This window comes from Phoenix dactylifera, unplaced genomic scaffold (genome assembly GCF_009389715.1).
Source record: "Phoenix dactylifera cultivar Barhee BC4 unplaced genomic scaffold, palm_55x_up_171113_PBpolish2nd_filt_p 000741F, whole genome shotgun sequence".
Taxonomy (NCBI): domain Eukaryota; kingdom Viridiplantae; phylum Streptophyta; class Magnoliopsida; order Arecales; family Arecaceae; genus Phoenix; species Phoenix dactylifera.
The window spans coordinates 26,417-52,678 of NW_024068114.1; the positions used below are offsets into that span (position 1 = coordinate 26,417).

At 39.6% G+C, this 26,262-nt stretch overlaps 1 non-coding gene across 1 annotated transcript; it reads right to left on the bottom strand.

The window, feature by feature from the left end:
• Window positions 1–22,560: 22,560 nt before the first annotated feature.
• On the bottom strand, window positions 22,561–22,666 carry LOC120107045. The gene has a single exon (XR_005509011.1). It is a non-coding gene; the product is annotated as a small nucleolar RNA R71 (small nucleolar RNA).
• Between the last annotated feature and the right edge of the window lie 3,596 nt (window positions 22,667–26,262).

The following is a 26,262-nucleotide window of genomic DNA, read 5'->3' on the forward strand; positions in this document are numbered from 1 at the left end:
ATAACCTAAGAATATTCCTTCATCCGATTTAGAGTCAAATTTACCTAGATTATCTTTCCCATTATTATGAACAAAACACCTACATCCAAAAACATGAAAGTAATTAACTTTTGGTTTTCTGTTTTTCCAAAGTTCATAAGGTGTTTTCTTTATAATGGGTCTTAACAAAATCTATTTAATATATGGCAAGAAGTATTAATGGCTTCTCCCCAAAAGTACTTAGGGAGGTTACTTTCACATAACATAGTTCTAGCCATTTCTTCTAGTGTTCTATTTTTCCTTTCCACAACTCCATTTTGTTGTGGTGTCCTAGGTGCTGAAAAATTATGGGTTATCCCCTTTTTACTACAAAACTCCTCAAATGACTGATTTTCGAATTCGGTACCATGGTCACTTCTAATAGCTATTACTGAGTTATCTCTAGCATTGGTTACTTCTTTATGGAATTTCTTAAAGACAGAAAATGCTTGATCCTTATGTGCTAGGAACATGACCCATGTGTACCTAGAATAATCATCTACAATGACTAGACCATATTTATTTCCACCTAGGCTTGTTGTTCTAGTTGGACCGAATAGATCCATGTGTAATAATTCTAGAGGTCTAGAAGTAGAGACAAATTTTATGGATTTAAATGAGTTCCTAGATTGTTTGCCAAATTGACATGCTTCACATATTTTGTTCTTTTCAAATTTTAATTTTGGCAAACCTATCACGGAGTCTCTTTTAACTAGTTTAGTTATTGTGTCCATGCTTGCATGACCTAACTTACGGTGCCATAACCAACTAGCATCATTTTCTTTAGTTTCATTAACAACTAAACATTGGTTATGTTTTGCAAGATCTTCTAGGTCTACAACATATACATTTCCACGCCTAATCCCTTTCAAAACTAAACTATTATCATTAGGATTTGTTATAATGCATAGTGATGGTTTAAACATAACATCATATCCTTTATCACATAATTGACTAATGCTTAACAAGTTATGCTTAAGACCATCAACATATCTAACATTATCTATAAAAGTAGAAGGGGTGATTTGAACTTTACCAATACCAATGATGTGACCTTGGTTGTTGTCTCCAAAAGTCACAGCACCTCCCTTCTTAGGTTCGAGGGTGAAGAATTGATCTTTATCACCCGTCATGTGCCTTGAGCAGCCACTATCCAAATACCAGCAGTTTTTGTTGACCTTGGCTGCAAGACACTCCTACACTAGCAAATCATGTCATCTTAGGTACCCAAGTTTTCTTGGGTCCTTCATGGTTAGTCAAGTTGGTTCCTTTTGGAACCCATACCCTTTTTATTTTCCTTTTTGTTTTACTTTTCCTATAGTCACATACATTTACCTTATCCGATAGTTCCACAACAAAAGCAGGTTATTTTCTGAGTTTTAGTTTCCCCAGCTTTAACAAAGAAGTTACTAAGAAGTTTTTGTTTATTTCTTGGTTTATATCCTAACCCCGCTTTATCAAATACGGCTCGTTGACTATTAAGTATCATGTTTAACTTTTCAGAACTATAGGTAAATTTTTCAACTAAGGGTTTGTATTTGTTAAGTTCTTTAGTTAGTGTTTGATTTTCTGCTTTTAGATCATTAAGTTCTTTTGTGAGATCCTTGTTTAGGATTTGTTTATGGTTTTTGGGTTCTAATGTTTCTTTATTTAGCCTTTCATTTTCTTTAGTTAAGGTATTAGTCTTTTGAGTTAAAAGTTTATTGCTTGTCTTAAGTTCCATATTTTCTTTGGTGATTAAGTCCTTATCCTTAACTAATTTATCGTACTTAAGTATGTATGATTGATTAGCTATTTTTAGTTCTTTATTCTTCAGATTTATTGCCTTATATTCTATCATTAATTCATTAAAAGCATCATAAAGCTCATCAAAAGTAAAATCTAAAGGTGATTCGGATGTTACCTCACTTTCATTGGCCATGAAGCAGAGATTGGCCTTTTCCTCTTGTTCCTCATCCGATGAAGAGGATGATGAGTCAGAGTCGGATAGAGTCGTGACAAGAGCCTTCTTCTTTTTGTACTTGCTCCCCTTTTTCAGTAAAGGGCATTCAGCTCTTATGTGACCCGGCTTCTTGCACTCGTAACACCCAATCCCCTCGTTTTTCCCTTTCCTTGCCTTTGTCCTTGCGGTAGAAATTTGAGGGGCCTCTCCTTTGATGATAGGACTTCTTGTGGTTGATGAATCTCTTGAACTTGCGCATAAGAAGAGCCTCACCATCATCTTCCTCATCCTCTTCTTCGTCACTGCTGCTACTGCAAGATAAGTCCTTGTTAGATGAAGTAGATTTTAGAGCTATTACCTTTTTCTTATGGGAGGACTCTTCCTCGTTGTGTTGCTTCATGGTTAGCTCGTGCATCATTAGGGATCCAAGAAGCTCCTCTAGTGGTAACTTGTTCAAGTCCTTGGCTTCTTGGGTAGTAAAACTCATTTACCTTTACAATTACATCCTCTACAATTCCCTTAGGATACTTCACAGTCCTATCAGCTAATGACAAAGTAATGTTTGTGGGTTTTAATTCTCCCAAACCTAGTTCGGTGTAGACAGAATAGGGTAATAGGTTTACACTTGCTCCTAAGTCTAATAGGGCTCTCCGAATGATGGTTTTTCCTATTTTAATTTCAATAGTGGAGCAACCAGGGTCCTTGTATTTTGGGGCAATCTATTGTTGAATAAGAGATGAGGCTTGTGCCGCCATCACAGCTTGCCTAGGAATACTGGTTTTTCTTTTCACCGTGGTTAGGTCTTTTAAGAATTTTGTATAGGAGGGGATCTGTCTGATGGCATCTAGAAAGGGTAAATTTATTTGGACATTTTTAAAGACTTCCATGATTTCATCGTACTGAGATTTTTTTTTTGAGTCTTGTAGTCTACTAGGAAAGGGAGCCTTGGGTGTGTACGTCTCTATTGGTTTCTCCTCTATTCCTTGTGTTCCCTGTTCTTATGCCTTTTTCTGGGTGGGGTTTGGTTCATGCTTTTCTTCTTTTTTTTGCACAGGAAGTTGGACTTTGTTGTCCACTTGCTTGCCAGACCGTAAGGTGGTAATTGCTTGAACTTCATGTGTTGAGTTTGCATTCGAATCAATCTGAAACTGGCCTCTTGGCCCTTGATTCTGTTGCCTACTAGGGTTAGGCACTAGCTGACTGGGTAATTCACCTCTCTTCCTATCCCCTAGAGAGTTAGCTATTTGGCTCAGACTAACCTCAAGTTTTGCAATCGCTTGCGCATGGAATTGGTTAGTCTGGGTTTGAGCCATGTTGGTCTGTTGTTGCTGTTGGATGAAGTCTTGTTGCTGCTTCATCATGTTAGCCATCATGGCTTCCAATGATGTAGTTTGCTGAGGGATAGGGGCACTATAAGTAAGAATAGGTGGAGCCAATGATTGGTTTATTTGTGATGGACCTATCCTGGGAAAATTCTTCTGAAAACCTGGTGGACCACCTTGATGCTGAATAGGTTCATTTTGCTTGTATGAGAAATTTGGGTGGAACCTATTATTAGGGTGGTAGACTGGGCTGAATGAATTGGGAGTGGGCTTTTTGAAGGCACTATATGAGTTTAGAGCATTTGCCTGCTCAGCCTTAATGTTGGGTAAACTAGGACAACACTCCACTAGATGCTCAGAACTGTTACACAAGATACATAAACTATGTGACTCGTGATCCACTTTCATGATGGGATTTAACTCTTTATATGAACTCGAGCTAGTGGAAATAGTGAAAACATCAAATTTTTTGCTTAAGTTGTTCATTCCAGTCACCAGATTGGACATGACATTTTTGAGTTCTGGGTCTGCTTTCATTTCATAATTGTCTGGTTTTCTAGATCCGAACTCATCTCTATTTACTTCCTCACCATAGCTACTCCAATTTTGGGCATTTTCAGCTAAGTCAACAAGAAATTAATAGGCTTGATCTGGGGTTTGGTTCATGAACCTACCCTTATGCATGGACTCAATCATGTTTCTATGTGCCGGAGTTAGTCCTTTATAAAAGAAGTGGACCAGATCGGCCTTATCAAGCCCATGGTGCGGGCACTTGACCAAAAGATCATGGAATCTTTCCCAAAGTTGGAAAAATTCCTCCTCAGATTTTCTCTAAAAGTTCTTATGGCATCTTTAATTTTTTCAGTCTTTACCATGGGATAGAATTTAGCCATGAACTTCCTAGATAGTTGTTGCCCAGATAGACAACCCAAGAGGGGGGGTGAATTGGGTTTTAAAATAATTTAGATAATTTAAAACGTTATGGATGATTAATTAAAAACTATTGCAAGTTATTTAATTAATTACTATGTGCTGTGAGTAATATGAAATGAGAAGAAGGAGAGACAATCAATCACAAACACAAGTTTTATAGTGGTTCGGAGCTAACCCTTGCTCCTACGTCCACTCCCCAAGTCTCACTTGGGAATTCACTATAATCCCCTTGGATTACAGCCGGTTGTTTTCCAAGCTCACAACCAAACTTGTTGTTTTACGAGCTCACAACGAACTCGGTCGGTTTTCCCAGGCTCACCGACTAGAACCACCCCCGATTGTTTTTCCGGGATCACAATCGAACCCTTACACACGCTGGTTTTAACTCAGCTCACCAACCAACCTCAATCCCCTTGATTCAATCCCCGATTGAACCAAGTAAATACAAGTTGTAGAAAGAAAACAGAAAATGAGCTTCTCAAAAAGCAGATGAAAACAATATGAACAATAAATGAAGTTAAGAAGCCTCAAACGCTTTTAGATTGGAGATGAGGAATGGCTTCTTAAACTTCTGGTCTCCTCTTGAAAGAGTAGTCGACTTGAATGCAGGAGAAGGAGGCTTTAATTGCTGGGAAGATGTAGTTGGAAGCAGTAAATGCAGATCTTCCTCTTTTTCGTTGAAGAGCACGTTACAGAGCTTGAATGCTTGATTAGTTGGAGTGAAATAGTTGTTCTCTTTCTTGCTACAGTCCTCTGTGGCTATTTAAGCCAACCCCCACGGAAACTAGCCGTTAGAGTGCTTTTTCTGCCCGTTCTGAACACTCTGCGCAGCCTGACAATATGACCGTTGGTGGGTTGGAGTCGACTCGCGCGATCAGGAGTCGACTCGGCTGTAGCGGGAGTCGACTCAAGCTTTTCCGGAGTCGACTCGGCAACTGTTCCAAATTTGAATTAAAGTTGCCTTCACGACTGGGAGTCGACTCGTCTTGACCTGGAGTCGACTCGTCAACTTCTGGAGCTGACTTGACAATTTTGGAGTCGGCTCATCCACTGAAGTCCGTGGATCCAATTTTGAATTTTGTCCACTCGAGTCGACTCGACTGTCCTGGAAGTCGACTCGAATCTCAGAGCCCGAACTTCCGATCCTCTGTCTTTTGGCTCGTCCAGTCTTGGAGTCGACTCAAACTTCCTTGGAGTCGACTCGGCTCTCAGTTTCCGAAAGATGGTCTTCTGCCTTTTGACGTGAAGCTGTCTTGGAGTCGACTGGTCTTCTGCCTTTTGACGTGAAGCTGTCTTGGAGTCGACTCGAGCTGTCTGGGAGTCGACTCGAATCTCAGAGGCAGTAACTTGGTTTTCTGTCTGTCTTGGGGTCGCGGTGTCTTGGAGTCGACTCGCGTATTGCGGGAGTCGACTCGAATCTCAGAGTCCATAAAATGGTCTCTGACTTTCTTTGTGTACCGCTGAGAGTCGACTCTTGCTTTCTTTGGAGTCGACCTGTCAACCATCGGAGTCGACTCGCGTTCCACTGGAGTCGACTCGAATCTCAGATCCGAAAACTGCTCTCTGACTTTTCTGCCTGTGACTGCTTGGAGTCGACTCTTACTTCCCTGGAGTCGACTTGGTGAACATTGGAGTCGACTCGCTGACAGGTTCTGAGTTGATCCTTTCTGTTCTTCTGTCTGTTCTCAGTCGGAGTCGACTCGTACTCATCTGGAGTCGACTCGAGCTCGTGCCAGTGAACTTGATACGCTTGGAGTCGACTCGTGATACTCGGGAGTCGACTCGAGTCTCAGACATTGGTTCAAACAGACTCCTTAACTTATCCAACAATTATGAACCAAGTCTTGGGACACTTAGACAGGATTTTCACTGAAACACTCAATTGAATTCATTAGTAATTAAAAGATATACTCAAATGCTTTGAGCTCATCAAAATCAAATGGGGTTTTAATCAATCACTCCACAATAGTTGTTCCCATGATGTGATGGAATTTGAAGCAAGGGAATATAGCCATGCAGCAGCACGATCCTCTAAAGTCATGGGAAACAACCTTAATTTAATACCCTCTTCATCTAAGTTTTGATTTCTAAACGTTTGACAGATTGTCAAAAATTTGTTTAGATGAATGTAGGATTGTTCACTCTCGAACCCATGAAACTTGGGTAACATGTTTATTGTTGCAGCCCGAATCTCGAATTGGGTTTGCATTATTAATTGGTAATACTATGCAAGTAGGGGGACTAGCAGATGCGGGTGCGAACAACTCATTCAATGTTCTAATGTGCTCACCCATTGTAGAGATTGACAGTTGGTTTACAGTTCGCAAGTTGTGATAAGAAGTTCTGTCAATCTCAGGATCAAATGGGGTTAACTTATCCCTTAATGACCTTCTACCATGCATACATTATCAACACTTCATTAGATTTGACTCCTACAATGAACGAAATCCTAAAAGAAGAGAAGGGCTAGACACAGATGACCACAACCAACACCACACAACAATTTGACTCTATTAGTCCTAGAATTAAGTGAGGTTTAGTAGCTTTTAATCTAGTTGCACAGAGATTTATCAGGTTAAAAAGTTTCTGAAATTCTCTCCTAGATTAGACAGCTCCTAATCTCCCTTTCAGATTAAGCTTGAGCTTACCAGTTAAGCGATCAAGTAACCAGTGACCAAAAAAGTCCCAAGGTGTGTGGTGGTACCAGAAGGGATACACCGATACCACAATATCCGTAACAGTTCTCACTATTGTAAAACTTTTCTAGACACCACCAATTACTAAATCCTCACTGGAGTGGCTTTCAGCCGCTTCTTTCCAAGAGCCTAATTGAGCTCGAAAATCCTAAGGCCAACGTCTAATTTGATTTTAATTTAATTTGGCTTAGGATAAGTATGCAAGGTGGTGATTTTTGGGCTAAGGACAGGTAATGACTTTCCGACCTTATCTTTTTAATGGGTTTTGCCCTTAAATTATTTTATGCAAATGCTTAATACTAAATGCAGCAAATAATCAATGATTTTTTAAAGTTTATGCAATGTCATTAGGTTGTACTGATTAAATGAGCAAGCAATTTTTTTTATATATATTTACTATTTTTTTAACTTTTTTATTATTATTATTTTTTTATTTAGATTTTTATATATAAATAACTTGAATGTAAACTAAACACAATTCTTATGCGTCAGTCAATCTCCGAATGCCTGTTGAATAAGCTCTGGAGATTACTCCGTGAGGAGTCCCAATAGAGGTATGATAACCTCGGGGGACCTCTCCTCCCTCCTCTGTTTCTTGGCCTCCACCCAGCACCGAGCTCTCCCTTCTTCCTCTTCCTCCTTCTCCTCTTATAGCCACGGAGTCACTTGAAATGGAATCACGGGTCATCCGGGATGCTGGGAATGTGGAATGATTGACTATACCCCTATTTGATTTTGATGAGCTCAAAGCATTTGAGTATATTTCATGTTGTACTAATGAATTCAATCTAGTATTTCAGACAAATATATGTGAATTTATCTTTAAGAGCATCGAGCTTTTTGTTCAAAGTTATTTGGCTAAGTGTTGAACTCAATTAAGCCAAAGTCTGAAGCTCGAGTCGACTCCGGAAGATTACGAGTCGACTCCAAGTGTTTCAGAGGTTCTGACACAAGCTCGAGTCGACTCCGGTACATTACGAGTTGACTCCGACTGAGAACAGACAGAAGGAGAGAAAGATGAATTTCAGACCCTATCACCGAGTTGACTCCGACGATTTCGAGTCGACTCCAATGCTTGCCGAGTCGACTCCCGACAGTTTCGAGTCAATTCCAAGGAGTAACAGACAGAAAGACAGAGAAGTGTTTTCTAGATCCTTTTATCGAGTCGACTCTAGAAGGATTCGAGTCGACTCCAACGTTGGCGAGTCGACTCCAACGTTTGGTGAGTCGACTCCTAAACATGCAAGAGTCGACTCTCAGAGGAAAGCAGACTGAAAGGCAGAAAACCAAACAAAGTGACTCTGTGAACGAGTCAACTCCGAGAATACGAGAGTCGACCCCAAGTCAGCCGAGTCGACCCCAACAAAGTGCGAGTCGACTCCGAGGCAGTTCAACTCGAAAGACAGAGGATCAGTTTTCGGGCACTGAGAGCCGAGTCGTCTCCAAGATGATCCGAGTCGACTCGAGAGAGAAATGCAGAAAAATAGATCTCTGGAATCCTAAGAACGAGCCGTCTCCAAAAGTGCCGAATCATCTCCGGATATTGGCGAGTCGACTCCAGGTATGGTCCGAGTCGACTCCAGGACGAGACAACACTTTAATTCAAATCCTGAACAGTGGGCGAGTCGTCTCCAGTAAAGCATGAGTCGACTCCAGCAACAGCCGAGTCGACTCCAGATCGAGCGAGTCGACTCCGACCCCAACGGATACATTGTCAGGAGGTGCAGACTGTGCAGAACGGCCACAAATCAGTGTCTAATGGCTATTTTTCAAGGGGGACTGCTTAAATAATTAGAGTGAACAGTAGTAGACATCAAGAGAGTTACTCCATCTGTGCATTAACTGTTTTCCAACTACAAAGAGTCTATAGAGAGAAAAGACAAGAAAAAGAAGGAAGAAACGCATTCAATACATTCCTAGAAGTCTTCCCTTCGCATTCAAGCCTCTTCCTCTGACATCAAATCTTTAGTGCACTCAAAGAGGAGACTCAGAGTCGAGAAGCCCTTTTGTTCCTCTTCTAAAATCTGTTTGAGGGCTTCTAACTTTACTCTATTCATATTGATTCATATTTGCTTGTTAAGAAGCTTTCCTTGTATCTTTTTCCAAACTGTTTTCTTACTTGATTCAATCAGGGAATTGAATCAAGGGGTGTAAGGTTTGTTGGTGAGCCAAAGCTAAAACCAACGGCGTAAGGGTTCGATTGTGATCCCGGGAAAATAATCGGCTGGTTCTAGTCGGTGAGCTTGTGAAAACCGACCGAGTTCATTGTGATCTCGCGAAAACAACAAGTTGGGTTGTGAACTTGTAAAACAACCGGCTGTAATCTAAGGGATTATAGTGAACTCCCAAGTGAAGCTTGGGGAGTGGACGTAGGAGCAAGGGTTAGCTCCGAACCACTATAAACTGGTTTGTATTTGTATTGGGTGCTGTCCTCTCTCTCTCTCTTCATTCACTTCATCTAGTAACTTTACTAATTTGCTTGCATTAGATTTAGTTAATTACTAATCATAGTTTTTAATTGGTCGAGAATTAATCCAAACCCAATTCACCCTCCCTCTTGGGTTGTCTTCTTGGGCAACAACTGGTATCAGAGCCGGAGCTCTTATATTAAAAGAGTAAAAGATCAAAATGACAACCCCTTTTGGATCTTCTCTTAGTGAGGGGCAATCCACCAATAGGTCTCCATTCTTCAATGGAACCAACTACACCTATTGGAAGGCTAGGATGAGGATATTTATCCAAGCCCAAGACTATAATGTTTGGAGCATCATAGTTAATGGACCATACATTCCTTCTATTTATGTAGATAACATTACTATACCCAAGCTTGAAAAAGATTGGGATGACAATGATAGAAGGAAGGCACAACTAAATGCCAAAGCAATGAATGTACTTTATTGTGCCTTAGACCATAATGAATTCAATAGAATCTCTACTTGCAATTCTGCAAAAGAGATATGAGACAGACTTGAAGTGACCCACGAGGGCACGAATCAAGTTAAGGAATCCAAAATAAACATGCTAGTTCATAAGTATGAACTATTTAAAATGGAATCTAATGAAACTATCACTTGCATGTTTACTAGATTTACTGATATTGTCAATGGCCTAAAAAGCCTTGGTAAAAGTTATACTAATAGTGACCTTGTCAGAAAAGTTCTTAGATCTTTACCAAGTTCATGGGAAGCCAAGGTAACGGCGATCCAAGAAGCCAAAGACTTGAACAAGCTGACACTCGAGGAGCTCCTTGGATCCTTGATGACACATGAGCTCACAATGAAGCAACACAGTGAAGAAGAGTCCTCCTATAAGAAAAAGGTAATTGTCCTTAAGCTACTTCTTCTAACAAGGATCCCACTTGCAGTAGCAGTAGTGAAGAAGAAGACAATGAGGGAGATGAAGATGAGGCTTTTCTCGTGCGAAAGTTCAGAAAATTCATCAACCGGAAGAAGTTCTTTCATCAGAGGAGAGGTTCCTCAAGTTCCTACAACAAGGACAAAGGTAAGGAAAGAAAAAGTGAGGGAATCAGTTGCTATGAATGCAAGAAGTCGGGACATTTCAGAATCGACTGTCCCTTGCTGAAGATGGGCAGCAAATACAAGAAGAAGAAAGCTCTTGTCTCCACCTTGATAGACTCCGATCAATCATCATCATCATCGGATGAGGAACAAGAGAAAAAAGCAAATTTTTGCTTCATGGCAAATGATAATGAGGTAATATCTGAAACACATTTAGATTTTACCTTTGATGAATTATATGATGCTTTTAATAAACTAATGGATGAATATAAGACAATAAACCTTAAAAATAAAGAATTGAAACTAACTAATCAATCTTACACTCATAAGTACGATAAATTAATTAAGGACAAGGACTCTATCATCAAAAAAAACTTAGAACTTAAAACAAGCAACCAATTGCTAACTCAAAAAACTAATATCTTAATTAAAGATAACGAAAGACTAACTAAGAAAGTTTCAGAACTTAAAAACAGTAACCAAACTATAAAAGATAATCTTACAAAAGACTTAAACTTACTAAAAATAGAAAAACTAAAGTTAACAAAAGAACTTTAAAAATACAAACCTATTGTAGAAAAGTTTACATATAGTTCTAAAAAATTGGAGATGATTCTTAATAGTCAACGAGCTATGTTTAATAGAGCTGGTTTAGGGTATAAGCCTAAGAATAAGCAAAAGTTTCTTAAAAACTTTTTTGTAAAAGCTGGAAAAAGTAAAACTAAAAATATAACTTGTTTTTACTGTGGAAAAGTAGGACATAAAGCTAATGTGTGTGACCATAGGAAAATAGAAGCTAAAAGAAAAATTAAAAAGGTTTGGATTCCAAAAGGAACCAACATAGCTAATCTTGAAGGACCCAAGAAAACTTGGGTACCTAAAATTGTATGATTTTCTTGTGTAGGAGTGTCTTGCAGCCAAGGTCGACAAAAACTATTAGTACTTGGATAGTGGCTGCTCAAGACACATGACGGGTGACAAGGAGCAATTCTTCACCCTAAAGCCTAAAAAGGGAGGTGCTGTGACTTTTGGAGACGATAACCAAGGTCACATCGTTGGCATAGGTAAAGTACAAATCACCTCTTCAACCTTCGTTGATAATGTACGATTTGTAGATGGTCTTAAGCATAACTTACTTAGCGTTAGTCAATTATGTGATAGAGGTTTTGATGTTCTGTTTAAGCCATCTCTATGCATCATAACGAACTCAATTGACAATAGTTTAGTATTCAAAGGAATAAGATGTGGCAATGTTTATGTAATAGATCTTGAAGATCTCGCCAATAATAGCCGTTGCCTAGTAGCTAGCGATTCTAAAGTTAATGATGCAAGTTGGTTATGGCACCGTAAATTAGGTCATGCAAGTATAGATTTTTCTTAGTTAAAAGAGATTCTGTGATTGGTTTGCCAAAGCTAAAATTTGAGAAAAATAAAATTTGTGAAGCATGTCAATATGGCAAACAATCTAGAAGTTTCTTTAAATCCATAAATTATGTCTCTACTACTAGTCCCCTTGAACTACTCCACATGGATCTTTTTGGACCAACTAGAACCACAAGCCTTGGTGGAAATAAGTATGGCCTTGTCATTGTAGATGATTTTTCTAGATACACATGGGTCATGTTTTTAGCTCATAAAGATGAAGTATTTTCAGTATTTAAGAAATTTCATAAGAAAGTAACTAACTCAAGAAATGCTTCAGTTATAGCTATTAGGAGTGATCATGGAACAGAATTTGAAAATCATCTATTTGATGAATTTTGTAGTAAAAAGGGAATAACTTATAATTTCTCTGCACCTAGGACACCACAATAAAATGGAGTGGTAGAAAGAAAGAATAGAATCCTAGAGAAAATATCTAGGACTATGTTGTGTGAAAGTAACCTCCCAAAGTATTTTTGGGGAGAAGCCATTAACACATCATGTCATATATTAAATAGAGTTCTATTAAGACCAATTATAAAGAAAACACCTTACGAACTTTGGAGAGATAGAAAGTCCAAAGTAAACTACTTTCATGTTTTTGGGTGTAGGTGTTTCATTCATAATAATGACAAAGATAACTTAGGCAAATTTCATTCCAAATCTGATGAAGGTATCTTTTTGGGATATTCTACATCAAGTAAAGCTTATAGAGTCTTCAACAAAAGAACCCTTGTTATTGAAGAGTCTATACATGTTGTTTTTGATGATACTAATGATGTCTCTTCTAGCAAGAGAGTAGCTCTTGATGATGATACAGGGATACTTGAGGAAAAGATGAATGGCATGACATTACAAGAAAATGAACCGAAATAAATTGGAGACACATCAACAAACCAAGAGGTAATTGTTGATCATGGGCTTACAAAAGCTTGGAGGTATGCTCATGGTTACCCTAAAGAATTAATCTTAGATGATCCATCTCAACTTGTTAGAAGAGATCAATTGATGAAAGTCTAACTAGTTATCCTAATTTAGTTTTCTTATTTTTCCTTTCTACTTCTAGATTAGCTTTCTAGTTGAATTATTCTTTTCTTGCTTCCAAAAAATTATTGTCAAAATTCAAAAAAAATACTTTTTATTCTCTACATTACCAGAGAACTTCCATTCCTATGCAGGGTAGATTGAGGGCTTGTTGTGGTCCCTCAATGATTCTCCCTATGGTTCATATCCTAGCTTGTCATTCACTCATGAGCGTCCTTGACCCAATCACTTTCGGATCCAAATTGGACAAACACTTTTGCATTCGCACACTAACCTAACCTCTCGCAACCAAATCCTAATCCTTGTTAGTTCTAGGCTGCATCAACACTCCCCTCTCCATCCTCCTAATCTATTAATCTTCCTTTCCATGAGTTGGATAACCTATCCCCTCCTTACCCACCAGCTAAAACTTTAACAATGCCTGCCTTCCCTCCAATTGGCCCTAAAGGTGGATGAAGATAACAAAAGGACCATGAAGTTGATTTCTTGGTTACTTTGCAAGACATACTGATGCTCAAGAGCATTTCTTTGATACTCACGAGTTCTCAGAAACTAAGTCCTTTAAAACTTGGAAGTGATGGAAGAAAAATCCTCCATAGAACACTTCATCGATAGAAGACTCTTGATGGAATATAACCCTCCCAACCATGGGAAATCAAGATAGTAATGGTTCAAAATGTGATAGAAATTATTAAATTGCGAAAGCTTAACTACTAAAATAATGAATACCCTATCAAGTCCTAAATATTAAATGAAAGACACTCAAAGCTTTTAAATCTCAATTTATAAGCAATTACTGAGTTTCATCCTTATCATAATAGAAATTCGCCAAACATAGTAGTCTTGGTACGAGGTAATATTTTATTTGAACCTACTTTTATATTATAATTATTATTTATTTTGAATAAATTTTTTTTTTTGGTACACCGGCTTCTTACACCAAATGTACATGAGTACAACCAAGAAAATCAGAAAAAAGTAGTTGGCTAAACAAGTAAGGCGCACCCGCCTAGTTCAGCCAAAGAAAATCTCCTGAGTGTTGCGCTGCGTAGGAGACCACCCAGTCAGCAACTATGTTGGCCTTCCGATACACATGTATGGCCCTGGAGCCACAGTCCCGTGCCATCCGCCGTATGTCATACAGCAAGGACTGTCCATCCGACTTAGAGAGTCACCTGCAAATCTCCTTGATCACCGTAGCCGAGTCACCCTCCAAATGAATGTATTCCACACCAAGCATGCGCCTCGCGAAGGAGAGCCCCTCCCACATCGTCCGCAGCTCCGCTCCAATGATAAAAGTGTCGAAGATCCATCGACCGCCAACTGCCACAAACTTGAAGTGGTGATTTTTGATGATAAAGCCCACACCCCCCTCTCGCCTCACTCAGCAGCACTACCATCAAAATTCATCTTGAGAAAGCAAGGGGTTCCAGGAAACATAAACAAACCTGGTCGTTGACTCGGTTGGATATGGGACCCAGATGTCCCTAGCCATCTCAGGAAAATAGAATAGTGCACTACTGATGAACTCTGATGCATGAAGCAAGGCTTTGGCCGCCACCACCCTCGGATGTAGCCACCTGTTATCGAAGATCTGGGCATTCCTATCCAGCTAAGTATGGTAGGCCAAATAGGCGCATCAGACCCCGCATTCTACCGTGTCAGGTCTCCTCACAAACGCCTGCAACTGCAGAAGAAAAGCCTCCATCGGGGACCTACCCCCCCAACATCTAGGACAATTCTCGCACACCGCCAAACCTGGATCGCCCGCAGATAGCAGAAGAGGGCATGGCGAATGGTCTCCTCCATCGCTGGGCAAGCCCCACAGATGGGAGAAATCCTCAATCCTCTGCTTGCCAGCACACCTCCGGTCAATAGGCACCTCGAGGCCACCTTCCAAATAAATAAGGCAACCGAGGGTGAATACGCAACCGCCAGATCTAAGCTCCATCTGTCTGCCAGGTCGGGGCCCTTGCTATCCACCCTCGAAAGTCCTCACCTACAGTCTGCCGAGCTCTATAAGAGCTCCTCCCCATCCTAACCCACTAAAAAGCTACCCCCAATCGGAGCTCTTCACCTAGAATTTCTTTGAATACTTCCTCGAAGCTCAATCACCACATAGAGAGCTGCAGAGACGTCAGTCCAAGTCGCACTGCTGCTGCGTCCAAATGCTGTCAGAAACCAGGTAAAGACCTGGTCCCTCTCGAGACACCCTCTCTCTCTTTCTTCTGGGTTCTTTGGAGTCTCGATGCCGGCCAGTGATCGCCGAATTTTGGGCAAAAAGGGGATGCTCTACTTTTTCTATTTTCGAAAATCAGCCTTGTCTCTTCCAATTTTGGCTGCCTCCGCCGCCGGCGCTTGTCGCCCGAGCCTTCTTCCAATTTCTCATAGCAGTTGGAACCCATGGCCGGAGTTTCTGCTATTGCGATGCCTCTATTCCATGGGTTAAGAGGCCGAACCCCTATTTAGGGAGGCTTTTTGTCACTGCCAACCGCTGGTTATTGTCGGCCGCCATCCACAGTGGGTGGTCGTGGGTCCCTGACCCCAGGCATCACCCACCGCCATCCTTTTTCTCTCCTTTCTTCTTCCTTCCTTGGCTAAGAGAGACTTTATTCTCTCTTTCTCTCTTCTTTCTCTCTCTTCTCCATGCTTTCTCTCTCTACAAATTTTTCTCTCTTGATTCATGGCCAGACATGTTGACTGATCGAGGTTGACCTCTGCTATTGACAGCCAAATCCAAACCCCTACTTGAACTCAGACTGACTTTCTCTCTCTACTAAACTTTCTATCTCTATCTAGACTTTCTTTCTCTACTCTCGCTATCTTTACAATAATTTTGAATTGACCCGGGTGAAAGGTCCTGATCTAGGATTGTCGGATGGTGCATCAGCCACATACTGACCCACCAAATACTGTTAGATTTGATCGCCCCGATCTTTGTTAAACCATATCTGTCCTAGCCCGAGTATGATTCAATGAATTTCATTTTGATCAGATTAACTGGGGTGTCGGGCACTCCCGCCTGGTCAGCCCTGTGAGGGTATTAGAACTAGGATCCTATTCTTAGAATGATCATGATAAATTTTGATTGAAAATATAATTTTTAAATACTATGATCTCAAAAGAATTTTCGAGATTTATTGGATCTGTTAGTTAGATCGTGTTTGAGTAAGTAATATAACCTTTTTCTAGATTTATTGGCAAATTATAAAAATTTTTGGAATCAAATTATCTTTGATTTACGAATTTGATGCATGGTATTATATGCCTATTCCTAGAATATTGTAAGATTCTAATTAAATGCATTGGTTTTGAAATGGATTATATTTGATTAATTTCGATATCGCAAGTTTCGATTTGAGATACTAAACATGTTTTGAGAAAAAGAGATTTGAGTCGAAATAGATTAGACTCACAGTCGGGCTTTGTTGAGGACTCCGCCAATGGGGGTTAATATGTTGGCACTTATCGTGAAGATTGTGTCCAAAATGATTAGTGACATACCGCCAACAGACCAACGGTCTGAAGGACTTTGCTCTAAGTTGATATGCAGCTCACCGCAAGATGATTAGTCAATGCTATGACTCTGCCACAAGAAATATGTAGTCATAGTTCTTGGCTATTGAGTTAAATTTGATAATTTGAAAGAAATTAATTTTTGAATGATATTTGAATTTTGATACCATATGATTTTAGAACTAAAATATGAAATTGAGAACTAATTTGTTAGCGAGGTGGCAGCCCAAGAGGGGGAGGGTGAATTAGACTTTTAAAACTTTTAATTACTTTTAAACTTTTGAGTTAATTAAGCTAAGTTATATAGATGCACAGTGGAACTTAAACAGATGAATTCTAATCTAATCAAGATTAAAACTATTAGGCAGCAAATAAATAAGCTCAATAAAAGATTAGTCTAAGTTTGCCCGAGCATGCAATTCAATACAATGAATCTTGATGTAGATTTGTCAAGTGAAACTTTGCTAAATAATTAGAATATACTTGCTACTAAAGGATGTGGGAAAGTAAGTAATTCAATCAGATATTTGACTAAATAAATAGACGAGAAAATCAAACAATAAAATGAAGCATCACAAAAACAATGATAAGTTAAAACCTTTAACTTATCAGAACATGTAGCAGAGAATTTAGCTTATAAATTTAAGTATAGCAGAGAGATAATCTAAATAGAGGAGCTAATTTAATACAATCAAGAGTACAATTCTAATCAAAGTTAGCTAGATGAAGATGAAGCAAGTTAAAACTAGCTAAACAATTTTAACTAGAATTGCAACTGAATGAATAGGCAAGTAAGCTAATAAAGCATTACAAACTCATAAAAATATAGTGGTTCGGTGCCAACTGCACCTAAGTCCACTCCTCAAGCTCTCTTGGAAATTTCACTATAATCTTACTGATTATAGTGTGGTTGTTTTACAACCTTACCCCATTCATTTCTAGGGCTCACAAACAAACCCAGTTTGTTTTTTCTAAGGCTCACCAACCTAAACTTTTTTTCTTGTTGAATTTCCCTAATTCAATAACTTCCTATTTAGATTTGAAAAAACCTTTACAAGTGTAAGAGTTTAAGCACACAAGCTATTACTCAGAAAAATAAATACAAACTCAATGAGATGAGCAATAGATGATGTTGACAGCTTTGAATAACTGCATGGATGCTTCACCAACTTTCAGAATAGAAGAGGTTGATCCTGAATGATTGCAATGAATGGCTTGAAGGATCACACTTGATTGCTCACTACTATGCTCTATTTTTGGGGCTCTTCAATGATTTTGATCTTGGGGTTGTTGAGCTCACTTCAATCTGAGGTAGTTCCTTTGTATTTATAGCCTTTGAGGTGGTAGAAACTTGATTCTCTTGTATCTTAGGGCAGCCTGGGAGGGCATCTCCTATGTGAGATAGAGGCTGGAAGCTGAGTGCATCATTTTTTAGGGAGACTCGGCTATAGTGATTGACTGGATATAGGAGAAGGGATGGAGGGGGGATGGGAGTCCCCCGCTTTGCGACATCCGTCTGATGTTGAGAGACTGTAATGTCTTTCAGGCAGTGCACATGTATCAGAAGGCGAACAAGGCTGTAGACTGGACCGCTTCCTATGCTGCACAGCACTCCGGAGAGATATGTTGGCCATATCAGGGGCCCCCCTCGTATTTGTGTCAGATTATAGCTCTTCACTCAGCTAGCTACTCCGACACTAGAGTAGGATGAGCAGTCGTTGTACCAAAAAAAGGGATAGATTTGGGACCTGTGGTGTAGATCAGTTTGTTCTTTTTTTTTTCTATTTTATTTTACTTTTCGAGCTTGTGGATGATGCACATGGTGATCAGATCAGATCAGTTCAAATCAAAAAAGCCTCTTGTGGATGATGGGTGATAGCTACGTTCTGCTAAAGCCTCTTATCTTATAGACCGGACAATGTGTCTTCCAGATGAGACTTTTAGACCTTGGATTGGGGAGTTATAGGGATTGCATTTCACTCTTGGATGCATGTGCTTATTAATGGAGACATTAAAGCCCTTCATTCAGATGATGGAGCCATCAGAGCCACTAGCTCACGTTGCACCAGAGATTGACATCAGTTTGAGTTAGACCCTGATAGTCAACTTTAAAGACCACGCAATAGCACGTATCTGGTAGGATAGTGATTACGGGTATCGATCCACAGGGATTGGGGTACAGTTGTTTTTCTTTAAAAATATTTAAAAAAGGAAATTTGTGAAGACTATTAAACTAAGCAATTTTAATAAGAAATGCAATTAGAATGATATCAGTTTAGAAAAATCTAGGGCAAGGAATTCACCACTAACATAGGAATAAGGGTCATTTGTATTGTAATTCGTTCTTGGATTAACATGCAAATTGGCTACAAGCCTAATAAGCATTTAAATAAAAATCTCACAAAAGTAATTTAGGAACATCCATCTTCGGTTGGTATGAAATGTCTACCCTAAACTAATGTGGCTGGACACTGCATCTTCCCTAAGCATGGACTATCTTATATTTACTTAGTGATCATGAAGAATAGTTGTACGAACATCATACTTAAAATCACAAAAGTTAAATATGATTCAAAAGAAGATATCCATTAAAAACAATAAGTTCATACAACCCCAAGAATATAAAATAAAATATAAAATCCGTGTCCCTTTGTTAGGGCTGCATCCAGCCCTAGAGAGGAGATCAGCCTTCCATGAAGTCGTGGGCGACAGCAGCAGTGGCACAGTGATAAGTGCTTAATAATTTATAATTTAGTTATATTTTCATAGCACTTATCAATGTTTTTAAACTGATAAATACATATTTTACCATGAAATTGAATAAACATTGAATTAAATTTAAATTATGGTAAGAGGTAAATAATTCTTTTCTTAAACCAGATTTTGAACTTGTGTCTCTCTTGATTGCAATCTTTCATGAAAATTACAGAAAAACATATAAGGAGGAGATTGTGTTGATCCGGTTTGGTAACCTGATAGAATTGTAGTCAAGCTAAGGTTATAATTAAATGGGTTTTGGTCCTGATTCGATCGAAAGTTATAATTAATTTTGTATGGGGTAGAGGTTTGATTAACCCTTTTTATTAGGTCACGGTCCTGTTTTTAGTCTTGTCTGGTCGAGTTCGATCTGAAGCAGCTTAGCAAGAATTAAATTTAAATAACAATGGGCTCAAGGACAAGTCAACCATCATGACCCACCTCAAACCCAAAGTCAATTCCCAACCAATTCCTTACCCGCCTTCATATAAAATTTATAAATTTAAAACAAAAAAAGGGAAATAATGAATATAATAAAATAAATAAAAATAATTTTGGGGAGAATCACTTATTCACTGTTCATATGAACAGTGTCCCGTAAAAACACTGTTCATATGAACAGTGAGAATAATATAATAATAAATAAAAAAAATATTAAAAATGTTTCACTGTTTATCTCCTTCCTCCCGTTATCTATCCTTCCCGTGATCCAGCCTCACAGAGCGCCCCCTGCCCGTTCCAGCCACGCGTCACAGCCGACGCTCCAATCCTCCATGCGGTGCAGCTGGCGACCAGATCCTCCGCCTCTTCATCAGCCTGCATCTCCGCCTCCGCACAGTAGCCATTCGGAGCGATCCTCCCAGCCGCATCAACCGCGTGCCATCCGCCGCCCGTTCCACCTCTCAGCAGCCGGAAATCACTCCTCCATGATCAACGCTTCCAGCATCCCATGAAATCAAGCATCTAGCCGTCTCCCTCTGCCGGATTTGAGCCATTCCAACCATCCGCGATCCCATGGAATTGGCGAATCCTTCTTCTTTCACTCCACATTAATCCCGCAGCCAGCTCCCATCGGATGAGCATCCGGGATTCGCATCCTTACCAGCATACTCCCAGGGAATCCATCACCGGTGAGAGGGTCTATATGAAGAAGCCATCGGCAAAGAGAAGGGGGGGGAGGACGGTGAGAAGAACCAAGGAATAGAGCATGCTCTGTTATGGTGCCGAGAAGAATAAGAAAAAAAAGAGGGATGCTGTGAGCAGATGAGTTAGAGAAAAAAAAAAAAGAAAAAGAAGGAAGGACTTGAGACGGATGGCGTGGAGCATCTCAGCAAGCCGATCAAAGTCGCCGAGCATCATGAGCAGCTAAACCTCGGTTTAGGGGTTTGATGAAGCCATAGAGGAGTATCCGTTTTGTTCTTATTGATTTGAGTTTGTATCGTAAGATTGTTGCATGATGAAGAATTTATCAATCGATCTTATGATTTATCCAATTTATGTGAATCATTTATCTTGCATAAAATATTTTATATAGATTGATCTATTTCATCGAATCCAACACCTGTGGTTTGGAGGAGATATTCATGTGACATCGATTTCATGTTTAATGATTTAATGATCAGATGCATCATGCTAGGTTAGACAGGTCATGCTTATCGTTAGAGTAGATGGTTTGTGCTAGACTTAGATGATTCATGCTACGAATTAATCATAATTTTTAATGATTGCTTTGGCTTGTAGTCGGAAGCAATCAAGTCTTACATACAACTCAATCATTGAAAGCGTCATGGATATAAATCTATCGGTGGAATCTAGCCCTAAAACACCTTCTTCCATAGATAATTCATACTATTACATCCATATTAATTCTTAGTTTTTATCATTTACTCTAGCTTATACCCTTTGAAGTAACTATTCAATTAGGAAAAAATAACTTGTCTCCAATCCCTGTGGACCGACACCCGTAATCACTATCCTACGGGATACATGCTATTGCGTGGTTTATTTTTGAAATTGAAATAACCGATCAATTTTTGGCGCCGTTGCCGGGGATTGCTAGCATAGTTATTTTTCCTATCATTAAAAAAAAATTTAATTAATTAAAAAAACTTTCAAAAGATATATATATATCTAAAATAAAATAAAAAAATTATTTTCTATTATTGTTACTTTTTTTATTTTCTTTTTATCTTCTACTATTTTTTTTAAATTTTTCTTTTGGTCTTATTTGATCAGGAATCGAAGAAGAGATCTGGGCTATCAAAAAGGAATGCTTTAGAGGTTTGCTTAAAAAATTTTAAATTGCTGGGAAAATTCTCTTTAGTAACCTCTAAACCTTTCTTATTTAAATTAATTATTAGCTTGAAATTTTGTGGTGATTGTTTGATTTTAATTTCAGCAAAATTGTGAATGCATGCTTGATACACATACACAAATTAATCCGCACATAGTAAGGGCAATCACCCTAATAAGATAAGAGCCGGATTTCATCACCGGACTCTTGCCCAACTTAGGTGAACTCAATCTCACATAGTGTCATTTTAATTAAAATCAATTAGACATTGGCTCCTAGGGACATTCGAGCTTAATAGGACGAAGATCACCGAAAGTTGCACCAATTTCGCTCTGTGGCTTAGTTGATGTCTAGGCAAGCTTTGTCCCTATAAAGAAGATAGTTCATCTGTTCGAGGCAAGTGGGTTTTAAGTGGGACCTTTGCGAATGCATCATGACCCCTCCACTTACCTGGGAGTTTACCTGGTCAACTCGGTTCATTAGACCGGATTGGAGGCTTAGGTGCCCTCTTCAAACCAGTTAGGAGTTGTCTCGTGATTTTAGGACAAATACAAGGATTGATGTGTTTATCTTTTATTGCATGCTTGACTGATCAAGTACTAGTGTATGCAAGGTAGTCGTTCTAGAGTACGAAACCTATTACCTTTTGACCCTGAAATAGAACGAACCCTTACGAACATTCGAGCTAAGATTAAAACATTAGGATCATCCCCACCTCTTAAGATGGCTGAAGAACAACCCAAACTCCTGAGGGAGTACTTTACTCCCACTATTTACACTTCCCCATCTTGCATTCGATTACCTGAAGTAGCAGCTGTACAATATGAAATAAAGTCTAGTGTGATCCAAATGCTCCCATCTTTTTATGGGCTCACCAACGAAGACCCATATAAACACCTAGATGAATTCCTTGAGATTTGCACCACTGTCAAGATTCAGAACTTCACTGATGATGCTCTGAAACTTAGATTATTTCCCTTCTCCCTTAAAGACAGAGCCAAGCAATGGCTGAATTCTTTAGAAACCGATTCGATTCGTTCCAGGGATCAAATGCAACAAGAATTTCTTAAAAAATACTTTTCCATAGGAAGAATGAACCAGTTTAGACGTGCCATCACAAGCTTCTTCCAAACTGAGGGAGAAGAATTTCATGAAACCTGGGACAGATTTCGGGACCTAATCCGTAAATGCCCTCATCATTAAATACCTAAGTGGCAGCTAGTGCAATGTTTCTATGACGGATTGACTGAACGAAACCGTCAGATGATCGATGCTGCATGCGGGGTGTTGCCCAGAGATGGTCACCCAAGAGGGGGGTGAATTGGGTGTCTTAAAAACTTTTTGACTATTTAAAAGTAAAACACATAAATATAAGAGCTAAAGCAAGAATAAAGCTATGAAGATAACCAATCGCAAACACAGGCTTTTATAGTGGTTCGGAGCCTCCACTGCTCCTACATCCACTCCCCAAAGCACCTTTGGGAATTTTCCACTATAATCCACGATTACAGTACGGTAGTTTTGCGAGTTCACTACCCAACTCGTTGTTTTACACCGGGCTCACAACAAACCCTAAAACCCCCAATTTAACCTAGGCTTGGGACGCCTTTTCCTTGTTCCAAGTCCTTGACTGGAACAAGCACAATGTTAGAAGAGTTTTACAAACAATTGGAAAGCTCTAAATAAGCAAATATGACAATGATAAACAATAGAACCCGGAAGAATCCTTTTGCCGTTGGAAGCGTGGGAAATGGTGATTCTTCCGATGTGGATCGCGTAGGTTTGAGTGTGAGCTTTGAATGCACGAGCGGAAGAGAGTAGTTGAGCTTGAAATCACTTGAGAAGCTTGAAAGCACTTGATTTCTTCACTTGAATGCACTAACTTCCTTGAACCTCTTTTTCTTTCTTCTCTCTTGAATGATTTTGCTTTGGGTTGGTGAAGAGTTGTAGAGAAGCACTTAAGAGCTCCCTTTTATAGCCCAAAAAGCAAATATAGCCGTTAGAGATAAAGTAAAGGAGATTTGAAATTCAAACCAAACCTAAAAAAGTTGTCAGTCGCGTCCCAGGTGCTCCGGAGACGTCTCCGCTTCAACGCGAGACGTCTCGGCTACAAGATTTTACTTTTGACGTTGTTTGGGGTCGACTCGGCGCTTTACGGGGGCGACTCCGATGATGAATGGTTTTAATCCTTGTTTTTTTGTTTTTCTGAGAGAGTCGTCTCTGCACTTTACGGGGACGTCTCGGCTTGTCTGCGCTTTTTGCATGGGGACGACTCCGCTGCTTCGGGGACGACTCCGCCGTTATAACTCCGAAAAACATGTCTTCTGGAATTTCCTGAGAGAGTCGACTCCGCTCTTTCAGGGGACGTCTCCGCTGCCTTATCACCAAAAAAATCATTCTCTGGAAAACCCTGAGAGAGCCGTCTCCGCTATCTAGGGGACGACTCCGGAGATCTGCTTTTTACTTGCGGGGACGACTCCGCGTATGGTGGGGACGTCTCGCGCATATCTCTTGAAAACTGCCTTTCTGCCGCCACTGAGAGAGTCGACTCCGCTATCGCGGGGACGACTCGGCAGGTGCCGGGGACGTCTCCAGACGTGCCAGTTCTTCCTGTTTGTGCCAGAGACGTCTCTGAGACTATCAGGAGACGTCTCGGCTGTCCCTGAACTTTTTCTTTCATCTCAAAAAATTCTTCAATAAATTTATAAAAATTATGGGAACTTGCCTAGACATTTCTTAACAATATTCTTAATAAAACACATGAATTTTTCAATTAAATTGTTAAGATAAATGGAATTATACTCTAGTGTTTTGTATTCATCAAAATCCATTAGGGGGTCAACAATCTCTCCCTTTTTGATGATGACAAAACACTGAGTATATGCAAAATTCGAAATTTAAACATATACACAGTATTTGCTCAGATGTACAGGTATAATGTTTTGATTAGAACTAGATACAATGTGAAATGAAATATTGATGCTAAAGATAATTGAAAGCTAAGTTCTTTTTGACTCCCTCTTTCTTTTCCAGAAGGGCAATTATCTTAAAGCCAATATCCTTCAATTTTATCTCTTCTAATTCAACTTTTAAGCATGAATTTTGTATTTTGCATTCCAATGTATCCATATTGGTTCTACTCCCCTTATCCATATTGGTTCTATGGTTCTACTCCCCCTTTTTGTCATCAACAATGAAGGGGACAAATTATCTGTAGGTGCTTAAAGCATACTTCCTAGTAAGATTCAGCATATTTCCATGAACCACTCAAGAATATTCAAGTTGTGCTCCTCCTGTCCAAGTCATTTCTATTAATGAATTCAGTCATTCATATCACTCCCCCTTTGTTTTGGAATTCATTTGAGACTCATCTTTTTGTTTAGTATAGTTATCACAAGATGTGCTCCCTCTGTTTTATATGCATTGTTTCTTTGTATCAAATTTGAACACTCAAGGTATGTGATAAGATTTTTATGGCACATCACAAAATCACATACACAATCACATACACAAAGTTAGAAATGTACACAGGGTTTCAAAAGAAATTGTATGTCATTCATATGTCATTGTAAACCTTTGAAGTCAGTACATAGTCAAAAGAAGAAATCATTACAAGTATTGATTTCTAATACAAAAAGTGTTTCAAAATAGCCTAGGGTTTACAAAAAGAAGATCCCTAGATGTTTACAAAACGTCCCTTATCGGCGACGTTGCTCATAAACCCTACAAGCTGCATCTATAAAAGTATTGATTGAATCCATTAGGGTCTTAAATTGATCTCCCTATGACTTGTGGAAGGCTGCCACAAGTGCTTCAAATTCTTCAGTTGCCATTTCAATCCTCCCTCTAAGTTGGGCAACTAAAGTGCCCACATTGCCTCCTGGGCTTGTCAATTCTTTGAGACTCTTGGAAATGGTCTTCAAGCTGTCCTTGAGCTCAATTGACCTGCAGGTTTGGGTGGCACCCACACCAATCATTTCTTGCGTTGTAGCTTCAATTTGAGCTCTAACTTCCTTCAGCTCTTGTAGAAGCCCTTCATGTGAAGCTCTGATGGGGGCCAACTCAGTGGAGATCATGGATCTCATCTCCTCCCTCATCTGCTGGCAAATGACAGATGCTAAGGTGCGCATCTGATCCTCTGATAGGAAGGAAGGCCCACTGACTGGAGGAGGTGGTGGCATGGATGTGGAAGGTCCAGCTGAGCTGGAGGGTATATCAGGGATATCCATGTGGCTAGGTGGAGGAGAGTGATGGTCAGACTCGTGATGTGGGATCTCAGGCTCTAGGGTTTGTGCTTTTCTTTTTGGAACCTTGACCCAAGATCCATCTATCTTATGAAACTCTATTCTTCTCATTGTGCCCTCATTATAGTAGTCGGTGTTTCTCAAGGGCTTTGCAGGTTCATTTTCGGGAATGTGAACCTTAAAGTGTTTGAAAACTAAGGTAAAGATCATGCCATAGGGTAAACTAAACCTAGAATACCTATGACATAGGGCAATGTAGTTTAGCATGAGTCTAGGGAGGTTTAGAGGAATCCCTAGTAGGATATGGTGCATTATAACTAAATCTCGCTCCGAAACAAAATCGAAGCGACCGGTTTTGGGAAACAAGACCCGGTTGACAATACTTAAAAGTAATCTCATTTCGGCGTTTAGGTCTTGGGAGTTGACAACATCAAGAGGGCCGCAGTCCTCTCGTCCTAAAAGTAAATTTAGGGCTGACTCCCTTTGGGGATGTGAGGTTGGAGCCTCACCGTCCTTAGGGATTTGCAAGACAGTGGATAGGACATCTTCATTGACTT